The sequence below is a fragment of the Pelecanus crispus genome, chromosome 1, assembly GCF_030463565.1.
Source record: "Pelecanus crispus isolate bPelCri1 chromosome 1, bPelCri1.pri, whole genome shotgun sequence".
Taxonomy (NCBI): Eukaryota; Metazoa; Chordata; class Aves; order Pelecaniformes; family Pelecanidae; genus Pelecanus; species Pelecanus crispus.
Window position 1 is genome coordinate 169919280 of NC_134643.1, and position 27401 is coordinate 169946680.

Sequence of the window (27401 nt, forward strand, 5' to 3'; positions counted from 1 at the left end):
GGGGGCAAATGCAGCCAGGTCCCGCTCCTCCTGCCTTGCACCAGTGCAGAGAGCAGAACCGGTGTGTGGGCTTTGAGTATGGGAATGGGACCATCAAAAGTCATCATTATTTACTGATAAATCATTAATTGCAGGGGAGCTGGGCTAGATGATCTCTAAAGGTCCCTTCCAACCAAAAACATTCTATAATTCTATGATTCTACGGTAAATTATAAATAATTTGTTAATTATTGGTTGTTAATTATTGGTTATTAATTATCCCTGGCATAGTTTTGGCCCATGAAACTAGCTGTCCCTCAGGAATGGCTAGACACAGGGAAAGCTCAAGTTAGCTGTTCCTGACAGCACTTTGGGTGCAGCGATCCTTTTCCGATAAGAAGCTCTATGGGATGTGAGACACCATGGCACTTAACTCAGATATGATCCTGGTATAGTTTAGGTGCAGCCAAAGCAAGGACGCGTCTAGCTAGGACTGTGGCTGGATGAAGAGGCTCCAGGTTTCCATAACAATAATAAAAAGCCCATGCTTCACACCAGAAAATCCACGCTGAATTAACACATGCTGTTTTCAGAATAACAATCTCTGTCTCATGTGTGCAGCACACATTATGCTGTGTGACAAACTTCTGAAATGTATTTGTAGATGGCTACACTGTGCCACCTGGAGTTTTAATAAGCCAAAACAAATTATTTTCTCTCCATCTCATATAATTTTATTTATGAATAAAGTATTCAGATTTTGAGCAAGAGTTTACTTCCATGAATCATAGATAAGGAATTAATGAATAGATTTGCAAGTGTTCTGAGGAAGGCTCATCAGCTATCTAGAAAGCACTATTAACTGTGTAATTTGTCAGTATATTTTGGATTCTGGGAAAAGGAGAAAAAATGAGATAGAGTTGGGTGAGAGCATGACAGAAGTGGGTGTTCCCAAAAATTTTAGAATGTTAATATTGTGGGTAAAAGTCTTGAGAACTTCCACTGCAGAGGAAATCCACAACAATGACATATGGCATGAGTGGCACTAAGAATTCAGGGTTTTTTTCCCTCCCCTTCCTCTCTCTCACTTCTGCCTGCTTGAAAAACTATTTTGGCTGTTTCACAGCTTTACTATATCTTCAGGATTCTGTCTGACTCAAATACATTTAGATGGATAGGTCTAAGGTGGAGGTATTGCTATGCTGCTCCTGGTGCAATTGCCCCTCTTTAGGGAACATTTACTCTTGTTTGTCCTGTGTTTTTATCTGGGAAAAACACTAGCTGAGAAGAGAAGTCTTCTGTGGTGAAAAGGTGTCTATAGATTTTTATTTTATACAGAAAGAACAAATGGCTATATCTATTTTGTCAGTTAAAATACTTATACTTTTACAACATAGAAATGTAGCAAGTACAAAAATGTCAGTATGAATCACATTCATTTCCTTAATAACAAACAGAATTTTGCCATTTTAGTCACTTGAAGAAAGATTCCTACTTTAGCAATATGAACAGCTCTTGAAATTAATAAAGGTTTTCCACCATAAGAAAGTTTCTAGCTGAACATGGAAGAAATCCATCTATTCAGAAAATGAATATGGCTTTCAGCTTTGCCTATCTAGTAAACAAAGAAAAAAGCCTAGACGATCTGTGGGGATCTACAAGCATAAAGCAATATAGTCTTGCCAATGTTGTGAGAATCAAAAACTCATGTGAACTGTCAGTTTACATATTCTATTCCTTTTTCTCCTTGTGAAAGCCAAATTACTACTAGTATCAGTAACTTCAGAAGAAACTTTAAAAACCCCCACTAGACTGATTTTCATTTCTTCCTACTAAAATAGGTTAATTTATGTGAAAACAAAAGGGAACAAACTTACACACACACAAACAAGATTTTTAAATATGGAAGATTTTTGAAGTACAGCTACCATTGAATAGTCTAACCAAACCAGGTATTGCTGCATGTTGTCAAAAGTTTTGAACACCAGCACCTGCTTGCAATATGGTGCAGTATTAAATGAGACCAGTGAATCAGTGTGTGGGTTGCCATATGGAGTCTCACATATTTGTTGACATGGATATCAAAGAAGAAATACTGCTGTATCCACTATACAACACCTCAACTGGAGTTTTTCTTGTTTGTTCAACACTGTACAGTTTTAGCCCTTGGCTGTGAGTCTAACTTATTTTTCTTGGTCTGTGGTCCCAAATGAGTTGATGTAGCAAGGCAAAGGTACCCCATGGGACAACTGTTTGTGTCCTATCCCAAGCTCTGAGGCCTGGGTATTGGGGTCAGAGCACCAGTTTCTCCTCACAAGGCAACCATAGTCTGCTTTCCTAGTGGAAATACGTGCAATAATATATGGATAGATGACTTAGTAAAGTTTTTAAAATAAAAGAATTTTCAGTAAATATGAAGGTTTATTTTTTTCTTTGGAATTTGTTTTTATTTTATTTGAATTGCAACTTAAATGGAAATCATTTAAAGGAGAAGAGGCTGCAAGAGAGAAGAGTTAGGCATAGGCCAGGAGAAGTGTCCCATGGCTCCTATCACCATCTTTGTAGATGATTATCTGGGAAACATAAGAAGAAATATTACTTCACCTTTTAAAAATTATCAGAGTGTACCTGGAAGCTTAGAAAGGGTATGAAACTTCACAGGTTATCAAAAGATGTGCATGGATTCAAGGTCACTCGCTAGAACAATGAAGAAGAGGTGCTACTTCATTACCAGCTACTGAAGACTTAGTCTCTGATCATATTTAGGACAAATGCTCCTTAATGTTACATAGTAGAGAAGTTCTGGCTTACATGAACAGCAAAGGAACAGCAAAGCCTATGGGATATGAAAAGAACCCAGTGAGTTACAAGGATGCCAAGCTGTCCTTCCAAGTACACGTACATCTGAAGCAACCCCTGAGCCAGCTAGAACATGCTGCTGTAATACAGAAAAGAGAAACAAAAAGATGTATCTGAAAAGGCTAAGGAAATCAGAAGGAAAGCACCAGTCCTAAAATCTTACATCCCTGTAATACACCCCCAGACACCATGAAGTGGCTTAGAAAGAATTGTAAAAGCAGTCCTGAGTCAAAGTCAGTAGCCCTTAGCATTTGGGTCAGTAATCTCCCATGCATGCAGGGGACATCTTCACCAACCAAGGTGGCCATGTGCTGGGCTCACTGAAAGGGAGTGGCTCTGCCACCCCCTCCATAGGTGCTACATCACAGGGCAGGCTGAGCAAAAGCCCTTAGAAAACATCAGGATGAAGCCGCTGCTGAGGACATGTGAGCTGCTCCAGCGCTTGTCATTGGGCCTGAAGACCTACGGTCTGAGGGACAGAGGCCAGGAAAGTCAGCGCGCGCCATCGTTTCTTCCACAGCGTTAAAGTGCCGTCTCTGCAGAACAAGGGGGAGGTCTGACAACGTGCCACAGTAAATTCCCACCTTTGATACACGGCAGGCAATCCAGCAAAGTGTCTAGCAAGCAGGAGTTCAGGGCTGGTCAAACTGCTGGGAGCAAGTGCCACAGGAGATGAGGGATGATGGATGGGCACAAGATCAGACTTTGCTAAAAAGGTGCTGAGGAGAAATCTTGTCGGAATCAAGAGGAGACAGCTGCATTTCAGGTGGAGCTAGCATGGCTAGCTGCGAGTGAGGTGTTTTGGCATCTGCCAAGAGTACGGGCATGTGAGCTTTGGTTCATTTATATTTGAAAGGGGCAGGGTGAGGACGAAGGAAGGAGACCACACTGTGCCCAGCTACTGCAAGCGTTTTCCAGCAGTCCAGAGTGCTCTGCATTTTGGAGCTGCACAGGCTGGGCTCCCCCTTCTGCCCAGGCTAGGCTCCCCCTTTCTTTGGTTTCTCCCCTTATTTCTTACTCCCTTATGCCTGGATACCCAGAGCCAGTGGGGAGGGAGGATTCTTACTTCTCCTTAATCATCAGCGGCTGCTGGTGCCACTGCTTGAGGCTGCCATTTCTGCTGATATCTGGCCCCCAGTGAGGACTGGTGACCCTGATTTAGGCACTGTTGCTGCTATCTTCTAACACTACTCCCCCAAATTGTTTCTGTGTTTCCAAGAAAACATGTACAACTTTAAAATCTCCACCTGTAGACAAAAATACATGGAGCAATCAACTTAATGGTTGGGCGTCACGGGTAGAAAGCCACTTTTCATCACTATTGTGCCAACTTCTACTTCCTCCGGTCACAAAGCAGCAATAAAAATATTTTATTGCAAAGGGCTTCAATTAACTTTTTCAGCTGAAAAAAAATTATTTTTATGAGGTACATTTAACAGAAAACAATGTTTTTGACAATAGGTCAAGCAAGATATTTTCTTCTTTATTTTAAACACCAACTATTACCTATAGACATTAGTGGTTTCAAACATAAATTCAGAAATACATGTTAAGTTCTTGTTGCCTCCTCATATTAATTTCATGTTATTTTCTCTGGTGTAAGACTGACAAACTATTGAGCAATCAGTAAATCAGGGCTTGGTTTTACTTTAGAAGTAAAAGAAAGTTCATGAATGTGAAAATATGGGAAGTCTCACCCATATATTATTAATGAATAGGTTAATACATCTTCTTTAGGGAGTTTCTCAGTGTGAAAGTATGCAAATATTACTATTTTTACAAGCACAAAGAGAACCTGATTTACACTGATAAAAAATAAAGCCTTTCAGAAAACAACAGGCAACTCACTGTGGCATCACTGACCTATTCCTTTTTCACTTATTAAATGAATCTGCGGACAGTTTCAAGATTGTATTGATCCCATTTTTAAAATGACAGGTGACCTCCATCAGTTCACACACCAGTGTTTCTTAGTGGAGCACAGAGCTGCTTGTCAATGGTGCCTTCAGAATTGAAAGAGACATTGATGGACAAGACCTTCAACTGGCTATTTAAAATATGCAGATTTCCCTGATTAAACTGATCTTGTTGGGTTTTTGTTGGTTTTGGTGGTGGTGTTTTGTTTTTTTTTTTTTTTTTAGAGAGCATATATTGATTGTTTATTGCTACAGTAAATTAAAGGAATGCCATAGTTAAGAATTTGTAATCACTGACATTATAACACAAAGGTTTTGCCATAGGTTTATAAAAAGGGTTATGTTATTAGCTATAAATATATCCTTCTCTAGTACAGTACTAAGTGTACAAGCTTGACTCTTTTTTCTGTTTTGAAAAAACATATGAAATTTCTATAAATTAAGCAAGGTCTTCTATTAAAATATAATGAGTATTTTGCTACTGCTAACATAATTCAGCAAGGTTAATTGTAGAGGTGTCAGTATAGTTACAGTACCTCAAAATTTGCTGCAGATTTTTAGTGTTTGAAAGGTGAAAACAAAAAAAAATATGATCTGTCTTTTAGGCAACATCTATGATATTGTTGCATGTTTTATTTTAAACAGAGCAACAATGTAAAACAAGCACTTGCTTCAGAAGTGGTGGGTATTACATGCATTTTCTCAGAGCCTGATTTTGCTGTTGTGGTATCCATTGTCTACACAGTACTTCACTATAAAGTGCTATTCAAAAAATGAAATCTTGATCACAATTACAGTAAAAGTTTATTAAATACAAGTGAAGGAAGAAAAAACCCAGATTATTTATAATAGTTATATTTCAGTTACTTTGCAATGAAGTTTTCCTGGTTTTGTTTTTCCTTTAAGAAAAAAGTGAGTGTTATAAAATTTAATTGAATCTAGGTTGAACCATATTAGCAATTCCTCCAGCTTACCAAGACAATACTTTTCTAAAGTTCTGTCATCAAAAGCATTTGCTTCGAAAGTATTTGCATTTTTTCTTAGCTTTTTTCCTCTTTGAATTAGATTACTCTCCTCTGTGTTTCACCCCCAAAAAATGTTCATGAAAATGGTACTGGACCCAAAGCAGACTCCTGTGTGAGGTTACAGCACAGCACTTTCTGGCTTGACAGTTTTTATATAACAATAATTGTCTGCATGATTCTGCCTTATGTCAGTTACACATACCTAGTTTTTCACACTGTAGGTAACTATGAACTATTTCAGTACTTTTTTCCCCATTTCAAAGTTCAACTCTCATGATTTCTGAGTAAAATTATTCACACCATTTGACATGAATCCCATTTATCCTTTTCCAAATCCTGTATTTTTAAAAGTTTAAGTGAAGCCATGGATACCATGTATTAATTCGCATGAAGGGATAAATTTCATCCTAAAACTCTAGAGGTGACATTTAGGCTATCATATTCTGACCAAGACTAGTACAGGCAGACTTTGGACACATTTGCCTCAGCTACAGGTGGGTTAGGATGGACACAAGCTTCTCTCTCTACAGCTTGAGCTGAACAACCACAGCCCAGCTCAGAAGTCATACAGTTGCATTTACCTTGCCCCTGAGCTAATGCATCTTGCCTCTCAGTAAAGAATATCCACTCTGTTACAGTATGCTGTTCATGTGTGTGGAGCATAAAGCAGACCCGGTTTAAGTCCAGCCAGCTTGGAAAACAGACAAAGTAAATTCAGAGCTGCAGAAGGCAATTCAGACTATTTATTTTTCAAATGTTACCATTAAAAATATCTAAATCAGTTGTTGCAAGTACCCTCAGACAAATCTGTTCAGGTGAGCACTCTAGAAACAGAAAATCTGTGTTCTGCCTCACCTTCGTTCAGCCTGAGAGAGTTTGTATTCAGCCACTGAGAGCGTGTTGAACTGCATGCACAGAAACCCAATGCTTTCCTCTTCTAATTCCAGACAGGCATCATTTCAGCCCAGGGTGAGTGGGTGACCATAAATAAGGAGCCTGATTCTGTCACCTGATCATTAAGACATATTATTTGAAGAAGGACAGCACCAGGTGCTGGTCCTCACTCCAGGTACTGTTGCGCATTTTGCATTGTCATTAGTACATAAAAGAGATTTTAAACAGGAATGGGAAATGTGATATTCATTCTCCTTACTCCAGTAGAAAATACGGTCATTTCTGGGTGACCTGAGCAGTTTATTTCCTGATTAAGTGAAAGAAATGAAATTGCAAGAGTATCAGAAAACAAATGTTACTGTAAACTCAGTGATTTGTTACCTTATTATTTGTGATGCATAGCTGCATCATTAGCAATCTGTAAATGCCTTGCTAATCTCATAATGAAAGCACGGAAGAAAATTTTGGAAGTTAGAGTGGCCCTGAAATCCAAACTGCTCACAAACTCAGCAATACTATAAAAGGAAAATGTGCAAGAAATAAGCCATCTCAGAATCCTTCAAACAGTATCCACAGTGTTGGAAAATAATTCTGTGTCATCAGGGTGCCAAAATGTTGCCCTGGCAGAAGTCCTCTGACAAAGTTTTTTCAAAGGGTGCATTTTCTAAACCTTTCCAGTTATGAGAAAACAATGCTTTGGAATTTTAAGGTAGGTGAATCAATTAATTGACAGATTTCTTTCTATTATTTTCAGGGCTTGGAATAGTTGGAAAATTAATTTCAAAAGTGTTGTTTTCAATTTTTAAAAAACAATAGCAACTTTTCATGGCTATGTTTGTTTTCATGACTTTTCCATATACAGTTTTTGAATATATAATCCCTACACTTTTTCTTGAGCAAAGAGCTTCACCCAGGGTCTTAGCAGTGGTTGAGAAAATTATGCTATGTTCTGCTTCATTCTAAGATGATGACCAAAGAGTAAAGGCACTTACTGTTACCATAAAAAAGGAAATTCATAATGGAATTTTGTAAGTAAATTAATTTTAATGGTTACTCTATCTCTTATTACAAGTTATTCCCACACCAGTTTTACATCTATCTATGGGATTCAAAAGATATTTTTATGTACCTTGGAGTTTTCACTGTTTAGGTGGGAGGGGTTGTGTTTTAAATGAAATCCACAGTTATTCTCATGAGGTTTAAGTGTTAATCAAAAGCTTCTGTGTCTAGTGACATAATCACTTCATTCTAATCTTTGCAAGTGAAGGGATGCTATCTATTGAAATGTTAAAATGTTTGGAAAAAGTACTGATTCAGAAAAGTTCCTATCAATGTACTGATGTTATCCAAATATGTCTTAGATGTATTTACAAGATCACAATGAAAGAAGTGGAAGAGACAAAGAGATTTCCTAGTTGCTTTTTTCATGTGCCTGTGAATAAAATTTTAAAGGGCTCACTGGACAGGAACATAATAAATACATCAGGGCTTGGGGGAAAAAGGCAATCCATGGCAAGGGCAAGTTTTCTGGTGGGTGACTATGGTTTCACAAGCTGACAGGACAGAAAGAATAAATATTCTAAGGTGAAAGTAATAATTATTCACTTTTAATTTTAGTAGAAAATCAATTTAAATATCCATTTCCTTAGGCTGTTTCTTAATATAGGCAACTATCTATGGAAAAACAAAACAAAACTAAGGAGGCTGACCAAATCTGTAGCTTCTGAGTTAACATCCTAATACTCTTCATTCAATAAAGTAACATCATTGTTGTACCTGTTAGGGTTGTCCTTCTGATTGCAACCCTCATAGTTACTGATCTGATGCACACTTGTAATGGAAATGTATTTTATAAATAAAATGAACTCTTCTTTATCTTCATTGGTTCATTTCCCACAGCAAAACATTTGGGATGAAATCCTGCCCCTATATATCCAACAGTAAAATTTCCATTAATCATAAAGCAGTTAGTATTTTAGCCTTTATTATTGACCTTTTAAAAGTCTCATATTATGAAAGCATAATGAGATGTTGATATACCTGTACCATTAGCAATATAACTCTATATCAGAGCTTTATGCTAATACAAAGCCTTGTGTTGACTTCACTCTTGACGTTTCCTCACATTTCAGTGAAACAGTATATTCCACAAATAATAATATAACATGTCCTAATTAGGATGGTGGAAAATGAAACATGTTTCTGTTATTTCAAGGAACCAAGCACCTTTTAATGATTCTATAAATACAGTGGATACATGATTTAAATGGAATCTAGCCATACTACGTGGTGCACTAAGCCTTTACATACCACTTTCTGTCTTCAAAGTCTTGAACTAACACTGACTAAGTACACTAGGTATGCTGATAAATTTGCATTAAGTGAAGTAACAACTTTTCTGGCAAGTACTAGAAAGGAAAATTACCATGGTGGTGTGAGCTATGGGTAAGGGTCAGAAATGGAGGCTCTAAAAAGGTTAGATGGAGAAGTTGACTCCAGACAAGAGGATTATACTTTTCAGCTAGCATAGAGTTTGTGACTTTAAACAGTAAAAAATGAGTGGATAAATAAGTGTGAAAGAAGTAGTTTGAGCAAAAAGGAGAAAAAAATACTATTTAGAATTTCAACACTTCTGTTCAACAAACCCTGCTAAACATGAGTGCATTAGTTTCAATTCCCCTGCTTCGTTTACCCTTCTAACTCCTAATGTTTGTTTGCTTTGTTTATTTTTATTTGGCACACCAGATGTCATGGGTCTCATCAGGAAAATCTTTAATCACAGCTTTATTGCAGCTTCATTTTGACAACGTCAAGCACTCAAAAAATAGGGAATCTGGCACAAAAATCATAACATTGTCTTTAAATAGTCAAGAAGCTATATAAATAAATTTGAGGTCTCTAGGTAGGCTGCCATCTCATTTCTGAGCTGTTATATTGCACTTACTTTACACATTAGGCTTTTTTTCATAATCATGAGAGCTCTAAGTGTATTGGAAAAATAAACAGGTAAAAGATGAGATTCTCAGATTATTGTGTCAGCAGCTGGGTTTGAAGAAAAATAGTTAATTCTATTGACCCATTAAAATGGTGAGTGTAGATAATATAGATTACTGAAAGAATTATCTTCACTGCTGGGTAGTTCTTTAAGATATTGAAGGTTTTTAAAGATCAAGAAAATGTGAAGACTTTGGCTAACAGCTGGCCAAGCGCATGGGTTTGAAAGGATCAAGGTCAACATGTACTACTAAAAGTATCTTGTCCTGAAGTTATTGTACATCTGTGCATAATTAAATTCTAGTTATTACTGAATATTAATATAGTATTCTTGCAAATTATATACTGAGATTGATTGTTTTAGAAAGAAATGCTAAAATAATATCTACTATGTTGCACTTTCTATTTCTTCCAGAATACAAAAGAACTAGAAAAAGCTGTGCTAAGTGATTTAGTGATTTCCCCAATGTCATAGTGTGCATTTTGTTTACAGCTAGGCATTGCAACAATCAAAGCTTTTCTTCTTTTGTTTTGTGTGTCTTTCCCCGCCCCCCCCCCCCCCCCCCGTATGAAAACACTAGAAATATTGAGCTTTTATAGAAGATGAGAAGACATCCTTCAGTCAAGGTTATACAATTTCTTCATCCATTTACTTTTTATAGAGTTTAATAAAATCGGTTGCAGGTTGTAAAATGTAGGTCTTGAATCCTCTTGTGACAAAAACTGCATAATTATGCAATGCATAACATCGATCCATGTTAATCATTTATTTATTTATTTAAATAGCTATATGTATGGATTTAGGCAACTAGTTATAGAACTTATGGTAGCTAAGAAATACTTCACAGAAGTTTTTCTGCAGCCTCAGAGTGATGCAGGCTACAGCAGCCCGGCAGAAATCTCCGTTCCATGAACAAAACTCACTGGACAGTAGTTTCCTGAGTGGAGCTGAAATTTTTGGGTATGCTTTGTAAATCCCTAAGTGGATTGGCATTTGCCATTTCAGAACTTGCTCTTTCGTGCTGGCAAAAATGCCAGAGATGGGTTAAGCAATGACAGCGAAGCTTACGTCTACTTGTTATAAAAACATGTTCCATGCAAAGGACTGCTTCTTTTGGAATGTTCCATCCGAGAGTACTGAGGGAGCTGGCAGAGGACCTCACCAAGCCACTTTCCATCATCTATCAGCAGTCCTGGTTAACAGGGGAGGTCCCTGATGACTGGAGGCTTGCCAATGTGATGTCCATCTACAAGAAGGGCCGGAAGGAGGACCCAGGAAACTACAGGCCTGTCAGCCTGACCTCAGTGCCGGGAAAGATTATGGAGAGGTTCATCTTGAGTGAACTCAACAGGCAAGTGCAGGTCAACCAGGGGATCAGGCCCAGCCAGCACGAGTTCATGAAAGGCAGGTCCTGCTTGACCAACCTGATCTCCTTTTATGACCTGGTACCCACCTGGTAGATGATGGAAAGGCTGTGGATGTCATTTACCTGCACTTTAGCAAAGCTTTTGACACTGTCTCCCATAATATTCTCTTTGGGAAGCTGGCAGCTCATGGCTTGGATGGGCGTAGTCTTCGCTGGGTAAAAAACTGGTTGGGTGGCCGAGCCCAGAGAGTTGTGGTAAATGGAGTTAAGTCCAGTTGGCAGCCAGTCACGAACGCTGTTCCCCAGGGCTCTGTTTTGGGGCCAGCCTTGTTCAATATCTTTATTGATGATCTGGATGAGGGGATTGAGTGCACCCTCAGTAAGTTTGCAGATGACACCAAACTGGGTGGGAATGTCGATCTGCTGGAGGGTAGGATGGCCCTGCAGAGGGACCTGGACAGGCTGGACCGATGGGCCGAGGCCAACTGTATGAGGTTTAACAAGGCCAAGTGTCGGGTCCTGCACTTCGGGCACAACAACCCCAGGCAATATTACAGGCTTGGGGAAGGGTGGCTGGAAAGCTGCCTGGCTGAAAAGGATCTGGGGGTGTTGGTGGACAGCTGGCTGAACATGAGCCAGCAGTGTGCCCAGACGGCCAAGAAGGCCAACAGCATCCTGCCTTGTATCAGGAATAGTGTGGCCAGCAGGAGCAGGGAGGTGATTGTCCCCCTGTACTTGGCACTGGTGAGGCTGCACCTGGAATACTGTGTCCAGTTTTGGGCCCCTCACTACAAGAAGGACATTGAGGTGCTGGAGCGTGTCCAGAGAAGGGCAATGAAGCTGGTGAAGGGTGTGGAGCACAGGCCTTATGAGGAGCGGCTGAGGGAACTGGGGGTGTTTAGTCTGGAGAAGAGGAGGCTGAGGGGAGACCTTATTGCTCTTTACAACTACCTGAAAGGAGGTTGTAGTGAGGTGGGTGTTGGTCTCTTCTCCCAAGTAGTTAGCGATAGGACAAGAGGAAATGGGCTTAAGCTGCACCAGGGGAGGTTTAGATTGGATATTAGGAAAAATTCCTTCACAGAAAGGGTAGTCAAGAATTGGAAGAGGCTGCCCAGAGAGGTGGTGGAGTCCCCATCCCTGGAAGTGTTCAAAAAACGGGTAGATGTGGCACTCTGGGACACGGTTTAGTCTAGTCTACCCTTGATTGGTTTAGTGTGGACTTGGTAGTGTAGGTTAATGGTTGGACTGGATGATATTAAAGGTTTTTTCCAACCTAAACGATTCTATGTTTCTTACCATGGTCTGTAATTTTTTTCCAACCAAAACCAAAAAAAGATTTTGAGTTTCAGTGACTGTGCAAGCAACTATATATGAGGATGTCAGTTTATTAGGGAAACACAAATAGAGGTTAGAAACTATGTTCAAGTTCTTAGTGGAAAGACCAAAAAAATAAGTATTCTCATCTCTTTTTTAATGCACTCATCTCTTTTATGTTTTTCCATGTCGAATGTACCAAATGTTCCTGGTAACACTGTGGCAGCAAATTTTGAATTTTATCTGAAGCCAGAACCTAAATAAATGGATGCTGTTTATAAGCATCTTTAGTGTATTTTTTAATTTGAATCTTAGCTTACAGAATTTATATCTTACTTGTCATGATAAGTAAATCACCTATTCTGAACAATATTACATGTATTTACCTATAGTAAACCCTATATTTTAACATTAACTGCAGTGGAACATTATTCTGTAACATATTTCTATTTTCAGACCTTCTTTGAAGTACTATATGGTTATTCAATTTAGCAGCACAGAAGGCAACTACTGTAAACACCACAATCCATTTAAGAAGAGTAAAAATAATTCATGGAGTTTCTAATCCAAGAAAGCAAGCTGTGAGTGACCAAATGGAACTGTAGACTGAGACTTAGCTACTATAGGTCATGCTGTGTTAAAGATTTACTGTAAAAAAAAAAAAAACAACTCACCCAGAAAAAAAAGGAAATAAAAAAAAAAAAGTGGTTTAAATATTAGTTACTGGTCTCCTGAAACATTCTGCCTGCCAGGAAATTTGTCTGGGGAAGTTGAACACTTTACCAATTAAGCTATATGAGCACAATTCCTATATTTTGAAATAAATAATCTATAGGAGTGTCTTTGCAGAAAAAATCTTTACAGTGATTAAAATGTAATTGATCACTAGGAGCTTGTTGCATAATTCAGTATCTGTCTTTATAATGGGAACAAACTGTATGGTTTGAGCATGCTTTCAGATGCAGATTGAGCTCTTTTCTATATCCAAGATGAAAAGCAGCCTTGGACTTGCCTGATAACTGCATTTGATTTTAGAATGCAAGTCGACAGACAAATTGGGAAAGTAAAATTTCAAGATCAAAGCTCCATCACAGAATCTTTTACAAGCCTGAGAAACAGAATACAATGGCTAGGGTGCTTTTATTCAAAGGTGTATCAAAAGTGGATGCTTGATTTTAGAGACTGTTTCTCTTTATTCTTGGGCTAGCATAGAGTGGATGCAACCCAGAAGTCAGAAAAACTAGATTAGAGAAGAAAAATAGCTGTGCTCAGAAAAACCTTTTGCTTGCCCATTCCTGAGGTCACTGATGTAAACTTCAAAGGAAGGTATTTATATCCCTTACACTTTAATATATTAGTGTTGTCTTTGTAATCTGTCTGCCAAGGGTCATTAGGAGGCAAGGCCCAGCAATGCTCAAAGCAGTTCCATTTCTTTTCTTTTTTTTAAAAAGGCATTTTATTAGGCTCAGTCTCAGTCTAACATCTTTATTTTCCATTCCAAGGCTTTAGAAAAGTAAGAAAGTGAAGAGGAAAGAGAAGGGTAAGGGAGCTCCAATAAGCCCTTTTCACCTAACAGATCCATATCGTGATTAAATCAGTGTTTAGATAACCTTAACCACTCACTTCTACTGCTATTATTCCCTTGCTAGACAGTTCTAGTGAACATGAAAAGATTTCTTTTGTTCATATAAAAATGAAATTGAGAAATAAAATTTCAGAGAAAGAAATGCTCAAGATCCTAAGCATATACATGCCATATATGTATGCAGCTCACAGCCTATTGGACCCAGTGCTCTTGCAAAATTCTCAGCTTCTCAGAAATGCTGTCAGAATTACTAGTATGTAGACTAAAAGCCACAACTTTGCATCCACAAAAACAACTTGGTCACTTAAGGTTTATCCACGATCAGTCACAGTATGTTCCCCAAAAAACCTAGTTCATCACGTGCATGTGTCTCGGAGCTCTAGGAGTTACTGCTTACATAGCTCACTCCATCATATTTCAATATTCTGAGAAAGCAAAGATAGATGAGAGAATTGGGTGTGCTTGCAGTTGCCAATTAATTTGGTGAAAGGATGTGCCATAAATCATGAAGCAGCTGGAGTTTCCTACAGGCTGATAGTTTCATGCCCATTTATGTTGCATTGTCTTAGCTCAGATAGTAAAACACACATATCTGAGACGAGGTCATAACCTGCTTGGCTTTGAGCAACTGGATGTAGTGCATTCTTATAACTGCTGTTGTCTTTTGGAAAGGAATGCAGAAGCTCTCCCAGCCTAATTAATTGTGGTCATGAAGCATCCAGCTGTAGCTGCAAGCACATTGAAGTACTTTCTGCACTTGACATAACCTCTGTCCTGTTTGCCTTCTGTATCAGCTACTTGACTTTTTCATCTGGGAGCTGGTAACTGGTAAGGACTGGTTTATTTTAATGGTGTTGGTTATGTTTGATGACGACTAGACAGAGGGGTATCTGTGGTGCATGAGAGACGCTCGCACTGGAGTCCAGAGTACTTCACAATTCAGATTATGTTAGGTGTTATACAGAGCCAGACCTGCTCAGTGCCCAACAGTGCTGTCTCTGCTGCTATGCCATGTGTATCCATGCTTGTGAATATAAATGTACACAGGTACAGAGAGTCTTTAAGATGGTGAAGGATATATGCAACCCCTTCTGCCCCCTCCCCAGAACACATCTGAATTTCTGCTTCCTAAGGGAAGTCACTAAGCATATGAAACAGGCCAGGAAGAAAGAAAGCAGGGAAATCAGTTCCCTTAACCTCCCTGAACTTAGATGGAGACGTTTAACAATTGAATATATAGCCTTAGCACAGGAAACATGATTCAAACCAGCCTGAGGGAAAGCAAAAATAAGAGAAATGTGGAACAATACTGATCAGCTTCTTCCCTGAGGATTTATTTGTTCTACCACGTTTTCAAGGCAATTGGTGGCTAGGTTTTCAGGCCACCTACTGGCAATTTTTTACAGCTCTGAAAAAAATTCTGATGTAATTTTTCTGTGACTTTGCAAATGTTAGTTGTGTTAAGGAACTGCTGGGGTTAGGAGCATTTCAGAGAAATAATCGCAGTTAATTTTGGCTTAATAAAATGAACAATTTGTTTAATCAAACAGAAAATGTCGTTTAGACAATACAGAGTGTGTGGCAAACAGTATAAGAAATCAGAGGGTTTTCTTCCTAAAGCAAAACTTTGATTACTTTTTTTGTCTAAATCTCAGTTTGAAGTGTACCTTTTATCCAAATGTCTCCTCTCCTCTTGGTTTTACTCCTTTCCATGTAACAATAACAATTTGAGTCACAGCTGTTTCATTGGAAAAACCTCCTCCATTTCAATGCAAAGAAGTAAATCTGTTTAAAACAGCTTCAGTGGTAGATTAAACTAATCTATTTCACTTTGCACAGAAATGGACTGGAAATTAACATGATCAGTTATGGCATCTCAGCTGTGAGGCCGGTAACAAGCAGCTGTGAGGAATAATTTCATAAACTATTTCAGCTAGAGGCGTAAGAGCATTTCTGCTTGCGCCTTGGCATATTGAGAAGTTCTGTGAACTCTTAGTGCGTGGGCTAGTTACAGGGACTATGAAGTTATTTATGTCTGCATATAATTAATAAGCCAATCACCACAGAACTATTGTGAAAGTGGATTGCACCTTGCAAATGACTATGGATATTTGGATGCTTAAGGAGAGCTTCTGCAATAAAATACGTCTGGATACAAATGAAGAGCAAGTCAAGAAAGAGGAGCGTAAGAGGCAGAGAACAAGATTAATTTGTAAAAAATGCAAAAGCACTTCCAACAAGGCAAAACCTGTTAGCTCAAGGAGTGTGATAGAGCAAGAAAAGCAAAAATCAGTGAGTGATCTTCTATGAGCTGGTGAATTTGCCATTTGACTGCTGTTTACAAACTTTATGGTAAAACGAAGACCTGAAGGGCATGCCTCAGCTATTGTCAGTTTATTGATGTCTAACCACAGATGTCTAATGATTTGAGATGCCCTAACATATCCTCCCTGGCTTTTCAGCTGCTGTTTCCAAAAGGTGCAGAACTCCCATGGCTCATGTATCATTTTTGCCAGCCTTGTGTAGATATCTTAGAAACACTATGACATCTGAAGTAGTACATGGCATATCTGTTTAAGTAACTGAATTTAGATATCTGAGCTGAATTCCACCCATATGCCTCTGCAATGGAAAAATACTAGATGAAACCAGTAGGAGAAATGTAAAGTAAAAGAATTCTGGACTTCTGATCCTGGCAAGGGTTTAACTTTGGTACATGTTTTATCTGAGTGATGACTCAGCCCTCAGCAAAATGACCTGAACCAGAGTTTGGATTGTCTTCTTTGTGGAAACTGTCCAGGAGTCTACAGTCTATTATTGTGAGCAAATACTGCAACACATGCAAAACTAAAATGAGCCTATGAATTTCCAGCTGTGTGATAAAACTCTTGTTTCTTTTGCTTAATACATGCACAGAACAAGAGTCTCTAAAAGCTTGGTGTATGCAGTTTGAAACAAATACTAAAAAATTAAACTTCAAAACAAATAGAAGATCTGACATAATCACAGCTATCTTACAGATAAAAGTAAAAGCAGTGACATGCACATAGTCCCTGTTAACTTGCTACCAAATTGTTTGTCTTAAGGCAATAATTGTACTTTTCACATCAAAAAACAGAGCTCACTGGTGGTGACTAGAAGTTATACTAGAATCAGAAAAAACTGAGTTGGCAGGAAATGCAAATGATTGTATGGTCCATGCCCTCTGTCCACAGTAGGCTCAGATATACTTAAATTGTCCTGACAGGCTTGCCTAGTCTGCTTTCTAAAGATGGAGGCTATACAACCTTCCCAGCCACATATTCCAGTACTTCACTGATCTTACAATTAAAAAATGTGTTTTGTTGCTTTTCCTAATATATCTTTCTTTTTTTCTGTCTGATTTGCCGGTTATATGGGAACAGAATATTCCCTTCCTCTTAGCTTGTTCCCTCCTCATTGAGATGAGGATTTTTTCCCAATAGATTAATGCTTACTAAGCAAACATGAGCTTATCAGGCAAATGATACACAATCTACACAAATTCTGTTTTCTCTTCACTCCAAACATTGAACACATTCCAGCACTTAAAGCTATTAGGCAACTAGAACAGGTACAGAGAAATTTAGTAGTGCACTTATCTACGGTGCATGACTACCTGTATCTATGAATGGTATTCAGGAATTACTTGGTCAGTAAGTAAATCATAACTTCATGCAATCACATGAAAAGGTTTTAATGTATTCATAGCTGTACCAGTAGATAACTACATTAAATGACTTTTGCTTAAGTTACCATCCTTCAAATTTAATGAGCAAATTTTGAAAGAAATACCTATACTACAGGATTGCTGTATTATTTTCGTGAACAGTAGCCTTGAAACTGGACAATTCAATACATATATATATTTTAAACCTGTTGGGACCCATTGGAATGAAGTCTTGGATGCCATGTAATTATTAATTATTATTGTCCAATATTTTGTCTTGAAAACTGAAGATTCAGCTGTCTTGAAAAGTTCCTATAACAGCAGGACATTGCATGGTCAAAACAGCATTATCCCAGAACATAAGGTATTATTTGGAGCCAAGTATCTGTGGTGGGATTTAGGTCCACAGTGAATCTTATGTGAGCTATTGGATCAAGCTGGGCATTTCAAAGGTTCTTCAGCCTCCCCAGATCTGGGAGAATGTGGTAAGCTAACTAACTCACCAGGTACTAATGCTTATATTAATTAGACAACCATTAACTACAAGGGAATTTAGTTATCTCACTCACAGGTAGGAACCTACATTTAGATGCCCACAATTTGGAGCTGCATTGTATCTCTAGAAGGTGGATATGTACATCTGAGATAGTTGCTAGATTCTTCATGGAATCAATAGAAATAACTATATAAAGAAAAAGTTTTTAAAAAAAAAAAAACCACAAAGAAAGGCAAGCCAAAAATTACTTTGAGGAATTCCTTGTTAAAAGTCTGAAGCATAGAATTTGAATTTTCCACACAGAGTAATTAATCCTTTAAAGAACATCAAAATTAGGAAGTGGGATCTGAACACCCAATAGGTAATTAAGATGTAAACGTAATGCTCAGAGAAAAAAAGGCATTAGCTGAAAAACTAAGGGAATACATTACATTGCTGTTCACCATGACAGAAATAAGGCAAATGCTCACACTTCCATCTTTTTTTATGATTAAACACAGAAGTTGCCAAACTGGAGAATCAGGAGAAAAATTGTAGGAAAAATTGACAAAATGATCACTAAAAAATATCCAGAATGTTAGTCCACTTATTGATTGCAGTGTGTAACCTAAACTTTTAAATGCCCATTGGGAACAGAAGAATGAAAGGTGATAAATGTAACTCCACTTTTTTTAACCAGAGATGATTCAGAGTTACAAATCAGTACAGCTGAATACTCTTCTAGTCTGCTAATAAAAATCACAGTAAAAACTATGTTTGAACAGGGATAAGCCAACAAACCTTTTCTGGAAGGAGGAGATCTCGCATAAAAAATCATATAAACAAGATTGGCATCATATATTTTAAATTTTCAAAGAGAAATTTCAGCATATCCTAGAAAGGTTATCTTAAAAAACCAAACCAAAACAAACACAAAAAACCTTATTATGTCACTCACAGCAGATAAAAGATTAGGAAACAAACCATAAAATAAGCAGTCTTTTTTCCCAATACAGGGCATTCAAATTAGGTCCATCTTTCTCCTAGTATGTCTTGTTCAGCGTACTCATTAATTATCTAAAAGAGAAGGTAAGTAGTGAGAATAAAATTTGTTGATAATATTAAATTATTCAGGATAAAAAAAGTAAAAAATTACTGTGAAGATGTGCAGAAGGATGTCAAAATATTGACTGAATAGGCAATAAGGTGGCAAATGAAATTCAGTGTTGATAAATGCAAATTAGTACACATAGGAAAACAAGCAAAACTATATACAATGACTGATTCTAAACAGCTATTGCCACAGAGGGATGAGAGACATGATTTAATAAGGATAGTTCTACAAGCATTTTGATTCAAAGTTCATTGTTTAAAAAAAGAAAATTTTAAGAACTATTAGACAATGAATGGAAAAAAAGAAGAAAGTATCCTTATATCATGATGTGCAGAAGCTTGAATGTATGGACTTCTGTTTCCCCTTTGTGAAAATAGTACAGTAGAACTAGAAGAGATACAAAGAAAGCAAAAAAGTTTTATTTAAGATTTCTATGCAAGGAGAAATTAAATACAGTAGAATACATTGAAAGAGAAAGATGAAGAACATGAAGTAGAATCACCTATATGAGAAATTAAATGGGAAATGCTTATTCAGTTTCTTACAGTGTCAGAACTGGGGTCAAAGGGATTTTTTGGGGTCGTGGACATTTTTTTTAAAAAGCACACATAATTAAACCATTGAACCAATCATTCCAGGATGTTAAGAAATTATTAAACTCATGAAAGAAAAACACATTAGCAGCTATTGAATATTAAGAAACAACATTGGACTCTGCTTCAGATCACCAAAAGTGGGGACTGATTCATGCAGGCAAGTATCACTATACATTCTGCTCCTTTACATCTACCTAATGCATAGGGGACCCTCTTAAGAGATGAGTTACTGGATAGATATGCAAGGCTATGAACTTGGTGGAACTGCTGTAGAAGATTTTATATTCTCATATCTGCATTCAGAAAATAATTCAATGACGGCAGTAGTAGGGTTAGACCAAAGATCCATCCACCACAACATCATGTATCTAAGGAATAAGCTCCAGGGGAGGGAAAGGATGCTGGTGATGAAGTGGCCACTTTTGGTTCATGGGTTTTGTCACGTCTCTGGGCAGATCCAGAACCCTGGAGGCCTTGGGGGGGTGAAAGGCACTGTCAAGGGCAGCTGTGCTTGGTGTCAGCCTCAACATCCCTGTTTTATGCTTTTCATTGCTTGATCCTCATCCCTTTTTCATTTGTGAAAACTGTAGTGCTTTTGGTTGAAGAAGGGAAAATACAGTGGCTGTTACAGGGAGGAAGCCTGACTGGGCCTGTCTGCTGCTGCTCAGTGAGTGGGATTTCTGACAAACAGATGAAGGACCTTCTGGTTTCCTTCCACCATGCTCCACTCTCCCCAGTCCCCAGATGAAGAATCAGAAAATGCTGGCAGAAAGCAAATGCCTAAGGAAGAATCAAATAACAGGGAAAGCATTTACTGATACTACTTCCCTGGAATAGCCTGTCAGCCTCAAGCAATCTGGGTTTTCAGGACTTCTGAGAAAATGAAATGTCTTTCCATTTAATAGCCCTGATGGATTTTACTTCTCTAAATACATCCACACACCCAGACCAAATCAGATCTGTACTCAGAACAGGGAAAGAAGGAAGGCACAAATGATTTTAAGCTGCCTTCATATCCCAATACCCTGGTCTGAAAGCATACCTAGCACACCTGAGGGCAGCTGTAGAGCAATAGGATGTCCTTCAATATCCATGCCAGTGCTGAGGCTGACTGTTGTGCAGCCTCACATGGCTCGCTCTGTGCTATGGGAGCAGAGCCCCCATTAGAAGGCTTCACTACCTCTCTTTACGAACACAAAGAAAAATACCAAACTACTTTGGCTGTCATAGTCTCCTCCTTTGAGGAAAGATGTCCGAACCCATGTTAGAGATTGGATGTAATGACATCTTCTTCCTCCTTTGGAGGATGACAGAATTTGCAGAAAGCAGTCAATAACAGCCTGGCCAGGGGAAGCCTCCCAAATTATGGGAGCGATGATTTTGGAGCAAACACAACAGAAAGCAGACTGCAAACATAGTGAGAAGCTGCTTGTGTTTACAGTGTTGGTTCTTTTAATGAAAAGCCAGTTTCCCCTCATAAAGAGTCCTCTCACATTATTAACCAGGAGGTGGTACATACAGTAACACTACAGCCTAGGAATGGGGAGACAAAAGCAGTCTTTCTTGCTTTGTAAGAACAACTGATGGGTCTTCCTTTCTGCCTGAATTTAAACTGGAAAAATATCTTAATTGAAAATTGCTTTAACTGTATTTATTACAGGCAGAAGCCAGAGCAGGAAGCCTTACTTTTGCTTCTGTTTTAAATCTACCAATTAATTACTCTATTTCACTGACTCAATTTTGTTATGTTTATTATACAAACACTGTTTTACTTCAACATTAATGATGTTCCATTTTCCTACTTTTCCATTTTAGGATTTTTTTCCTCTATATGCTTGATTATTGAAATAAATACATGGATATATAAAGTGAAACATAAGCAAATCAGGCTCCAGATAGTGAATCCATGCTCGTAATATATATAAATGCTCTACTTTGGAGTACTTCTGCAACAGACCTGTGGTAGAGGGTTGGTCTTACATGTTTCTTGGCTGAGATGAATTTGGAGAATAAATGTTATTACTTGTATATTTCACAGATGGAAATTACTAGGAAAATACCTAAAAAATCCCTTTCTTTGCACTACATCTGCTTTCGTAGCTGAAAACATCTGCTGCAACTTACGATTTATGTCCTTTTGGGACAAACAATTCCTTAAGAACAACATCGTCTGACCTCACAGTAATTTTGCACTAAGGCTTGGTGCAAAGCTTTCACATGGTGTTTCAGTTTGGACCAATCTGTGTACAGACTTAGTGGTAAAAAGTAGAGAAAGACACCCCAGACTGGAAGTATAAAACTGGATGTGTAAAACCCAAACAGTTACTATGTGAGCCAGTTTTCATCCAAATGTAAGATGTACCTGCACCCTACTCATTAACATGGTAGTAGCCTGGTGTAGTGCCCAGGTAATAATGAATTTAGTGTGTTTGCCAAGGTGCAGCAATAGGCTGGTACAGCCAGCTGACATTTAAGGTGCACGCTTCTGGGTCTACCTGGTGTAACACTAAGCCTAAAAACTTCGATCAGCTGCTGTTGTACTGCACTCTGTTATGCATTGTAAGCATGGCTGATGTTTTTTCCCAACAAACAAGAATTATTTGTTTTTAAAATCAAAGGTAATGTACTTTCACATGCTTGGTTTTTTGCACCATCTTGCATTTATGTTTATGTTCCTACTTTATGTACTACCATAAACCCTGCTCCTGTTACGAACCATTTTTATGCACCAAATTCCTTGTTTATACATCATTGAAGATGCCCATGTAATAGCAAAATGTTTTACTTTTTTTTTAGTTTTTTAAATGTTACAATATAAACCTGAGAGTCAGATATTTTATACTTAATATACTCTTAGTTCAGCTATGCATGCAATATTTCTGTAACTGAATCTGCTGTACTGATATGGCAGTAGCAAATCACAAACACTCTTTAGAGTATAACACAAGAATACTGTGTCAAACAGATGCTACAGAGAAATGTTCATACCATATCACAGAAAAAAAGGGGGGACTTATTGCTTAAATATTAAGAAGAAAATCAATATAGCTTTAACACTAAAAGCCAATTATTAGAGGAAAGCAATACTTTATGTAGGTAATCCTTTATCCCTGCTCTTCTATAATGTTACATCTGTTTGGGCAGTATTACAGATTCAAGACAAAAAATTAAGCCCAGGGAGGTGTATAAACTCTCATCCTTTGTGCCTCATATTTCACAAGTACTTTCACTCTGAAATGAGCAAGTTGGTACACCTGAAGGTAGGATGAGAAACATGATCACGTACAACCCCACTTCTAGGTACAGCAATACTATATCCAAATATCAAGAGGCTGATATTTGCTATCTCCTTAATGCTCCAGATTCCATAATCATGACACTTTCACCTTTCATTAAAATAAATACCTAACTTCCATATGACACAACGTCTCTAACATCAGAAAGATTCTTTAACGGGGGTTATTTTCATTCTCAAAGTTTGTGAGAATCTAATCCATGGTTATTGTATGCTGTCACGTTAACAGTTCCTGTATGTTCCCATTGTTTTCTATTTAGCTTTTTAGTTTGTCATTAGTCATTACAAACTAAAGCTACTGCTGTGTTTTAAGTTGAATACAACTCCCTGTGCTGATACAGTCTTTGGAAGCCAAACTTTGTCTCAAGAGAAATTTTACAGCTGAGTTGCTTGCAAAGTTCTCAAATAATAATTTCTAGATGAAAAAAGATGGTACGTTCATAACAAAGCTTGCAATAACTGAAAAAGAAAAGGATAATCTTGTGACAAAGTTAATTTAAATTCATAAAGTGGTAAACTCCTTGTCAATGAACTACTGTTCCCACAAAATGGCAGATATTCCAGTAGTTCATGAAGCTCCCGAACAATCAGATAATTATTAATTCAAACCTAGCAAGAAAAAGGATAGGACATTCTTCATGTACAATAGAAAAAAAAAAAAAAATTGGACACTCTCTGTCAAAAAGGCACTAAAACTTAGCTGATGAACTTGCTGCTGGTTTAACATGACTTTGAACCAAATACAGTGTAGATGGCGTATATATCTATGACTTTTCAAATTTTCTAGCAGAGCTTTTCAAAAGATTTGAAAACAAAAGATATCCCTTCTCAGAATACTGATAGCTGGAAAGTAGAATTTTTAGAAAATAATGCATCAAAAGAATAGCAAATTTCCTGAGCAAGATGTAAATGTATATAGTTGTTCCCTCTTTAAACATTTGACAGCATGCAGTGGTGCACTATACACAACCAATAAAAGCAGGTTGAGTGTGAATAAACATACCAATAAACCTTGAGTCTAATCCTTTCTCAGAGGATTGTACTTCCTTTTAAAGAGCAACTAGTGAATTCCATATACTAGTCTTTTTTAGTATTTTCCATGCTATCTATTTACAGTGAAAATTAATTTCTTGAGAAACAGTATGATGCTTTTGTCTGTGACTGTTTCATTCTAGCTAACTGTGAACTGTTAAAACATGCTTATGGGAGTATTATGGAGAATAGCCCTGGAGGTTAACTTCATGTAATGCTTCTGATAAGCCCCGAAAAGACAGAATTTTGGCTTGTCTTTCCACCAAGAATTAAGTAAGCTGGCTTTAGAAAACAGGATTTAAACAGAGCTATGCCCAAGTCTGACTCATCGTTGACCTTACTCATATATGAGCAGCAGAGGGTGAATAAACAAGATTATATCCTCCCACTCTTTTTGGTTGTGCAGCAGATATTTCAAATGGCAGTGTCTTAGTGCAATATACTATTGTTTGTTTGCAGAAAAAAAAGAAAAGAAGATTCTGTAAAAGGAGGTAAAAGGAAAAGGAAATCAGCTCTTGATGCAATATTTTTCCTTAGTCCACAGGAGAGTTGCAAAACGGTGTCAGGCTTCTCTGCAGGATGAATTCTCCTTCCCTGTGCTCAAGGCGTTCCAGCAGAGAGCATGGCACACAGACCTGGAAGAACTTGCTCTTGTAAGCTCTATGTTCTCAATCACAGTGAGACACCTGACTGTTTTACGTCCATTAAACTGCGACACAATCTCCTTCCTTTATTTCTCAATGTGATAAAAGGTTTTCATAATGCACCACATAGTGTTAGTGCAGTCTCTGTGACTGTGTTCTGTATTTTGCATCCCAGAATGGACTCTAGCAAATGTAAACAAAGCACTCAAGCAAACAAAACCTCCTTTTTTCCTCTGGCCTTTTTCTTGACTAGAACATAAATGTCACCTTTTATTCAAGCAAAACCGAAAACAACATTGTCACTAAAAGATGCTGTCTGTCGTAAAGCTCATGGTGTTTTGAGCTAAGCGAAAAGACAATTAAAAACAATAAAGTAGTGAAGGAAACCATGGGGAAATTAAACATGAAAGTAAAAAGCAGTGCAGAATCCTGCATATCAGATTTGTAATGGAGTTTGCTTTCTCTTCAAGGGAATAAAGTTAGCTATACAAAACATTTGTACAATGTGCTAAAGTTCCTTTCTGTAGCGCTATGTGCATTGCGAGAATCTTATTCAGTATAGAAATATCGGAGGCTATCAAAAGTCTCTAAAACTGTGCTTAGCTTTGGCAGCATAATAATGTCAGAGTTCTCATCTTTTAACAGATACAAAAATAGTCAGTAAAAAATTATTATTGATTCCATGACCAGTGCCACCTCCTGTAACACAAATACACAACTCCAGCAAAGATGGTCCTTCTTTGAAATGCCTACAGACAAAATGAATCTGTTTTCAGGACTGCTGGATATTGTCCTTGTCATGGAGAATAAAATAGCAACACGCAGTACTCTTGTTGAAGTAATCTGTGGACATGATAATGGAAGGATACAAGTAGAGGTGAAGTTTGTAGGGAAGAATAATAGTAAATTAATGAAGCTAAAAAGAACCCAGAAAAACATTTAAACTTGCGAGACCTGGCTCAGGTAAAAACTACTTAGTGGCAGATGGCAAAGCAAAGCTCCAAGTTCATTGTGATAAATGAGCAAAAGGAGGTGCCGTACCAACATGAAGATACTACAGGCTCAGTTTCATTGCCTAACCAAAGATGTCTAGCGCTGTTTGGGCTACCCTGGGCTATCCTCCCTGACTCTGGGCTGCAACTCCAGAAGGACATAGGCCGCCTATATCATATCCGCCAGCCTCTTGTGGGGTCCTGGATGCCTTAAAGGAATATCAAATGGTACTAGATTCCTGTGTGTGGTCAACCGTGTTGACATCTTCATTGTTTGGTGTATATTTTAATATGTGCAGTTTCAGTTTGGATCTCTTAGTCTTTCATCGCACCATAGAAAATTTGAATTTACTCTTCCTGGACTGGAACTAATTGTCCCCACACCCCACCCTGATACTACATTAATAATTAAAGGAACAGAAGCTTGAAAACAGAACAAATCACTCAGCAAACAACATAAGCGAAGTCGGTCAGACCAAAGTTCATGCAGCATGGGACCTTTTGTCTAATAATGGCTTGTAGATGATGTTTAGTGAAAAGTATGGAAATTGTGATACTTTTCAGGCTATTTTCCCAGCTTTAAACAATCTATAGTTCAGGGACTTCCTCAGGCATAAGTGATATCTTTGTGTTGATAGATTTTTCTTCCACAACTATCAGAGGTCAACAAATCATTTATTCCAAGTGAGTGACTTGATGGTTTGCAAGCGGTTTATTGACAAGAAAGTAATGATATTAGGGTTAAGAATGAAGTAATTGAACAGTGTGTGTGTGATCTAATTAGTTTCTGGATAGTTCCTTTGTAGGAAAAAAAAAAAATCCATTTCCAAACATAATGGACTTACACAATGTGACTTGGAATGTGTAATTTCAAATGTCAGGATGCAATGGTGGCAAAATGTGCTTTATGTTGGTTTCACTGTCCAAAGTAGGATGCATTGCATTTTATCAAAAAGGACACTAACGTCAGCAAGATGAATGACAATATCTGTTCAAGTATGGCCCAACAGAGAAAGAACTTCAAAAAAGGATTTGCAGGTGCTATACAATTTAGTTGAAAGATAACCGGTAGTGACAGCCAGCTCCTTTTTTATGTCATGTCAGAATAATGTTGTCTGGCTGTTAAGAAAAAACACACCGAAAGAGGATCTAAATCCAGCATCAGTTCTGCCCCACAGATTACATCAATAACTTTAAACTCATATGGAAATAAAATGGTATTTGCTCTTTGTTTACATACAGTTTATAGAATCATCTAACAAAATTATACCATAATCTTTTTTTTTTTCATAAACTCTAGGGTTTGTTAATAACTACACACAGTTTTTACATTGAGAATCTCAGATCCTTAAGATCCCATGCTCTAAAAACGCTGAGGCATCACACTTAAACATTAATATTTGACTCCCGTGTAAGCCAGGGAAAAAATTTGCTTAGTTGATTTTAGATGAACCCCTTTGCTCATGCACAAAATCTCACTTTTCCACTTCTTTCCCCAAGGAGAAGCCTAAAATGTAATTCTTAATCTAGCTCACTCACCCTCATTAAAGCTGAAAGAAAGAGTAAGGGGAAGCAAGTATACTGTGCTTTTCTATAATCATGAACTAGCATATTGTTTCATCCATATGGCTT

General features: G+C 37.8%; 1 protein-coding gene across 1 annotated transcript in view; it reads right to left on the reverse strand.

Annotated features, from left to right (window-relative positions):
* GPC5 (glypican 5) overlaps positions 1-27401 on the reverse strand; it is a 778126-nt gene that overhangs the window by 56847 nt on the left and 693878 nt on the right. The gene's annotated exons all lie outside the window — the stretch shown is intronic.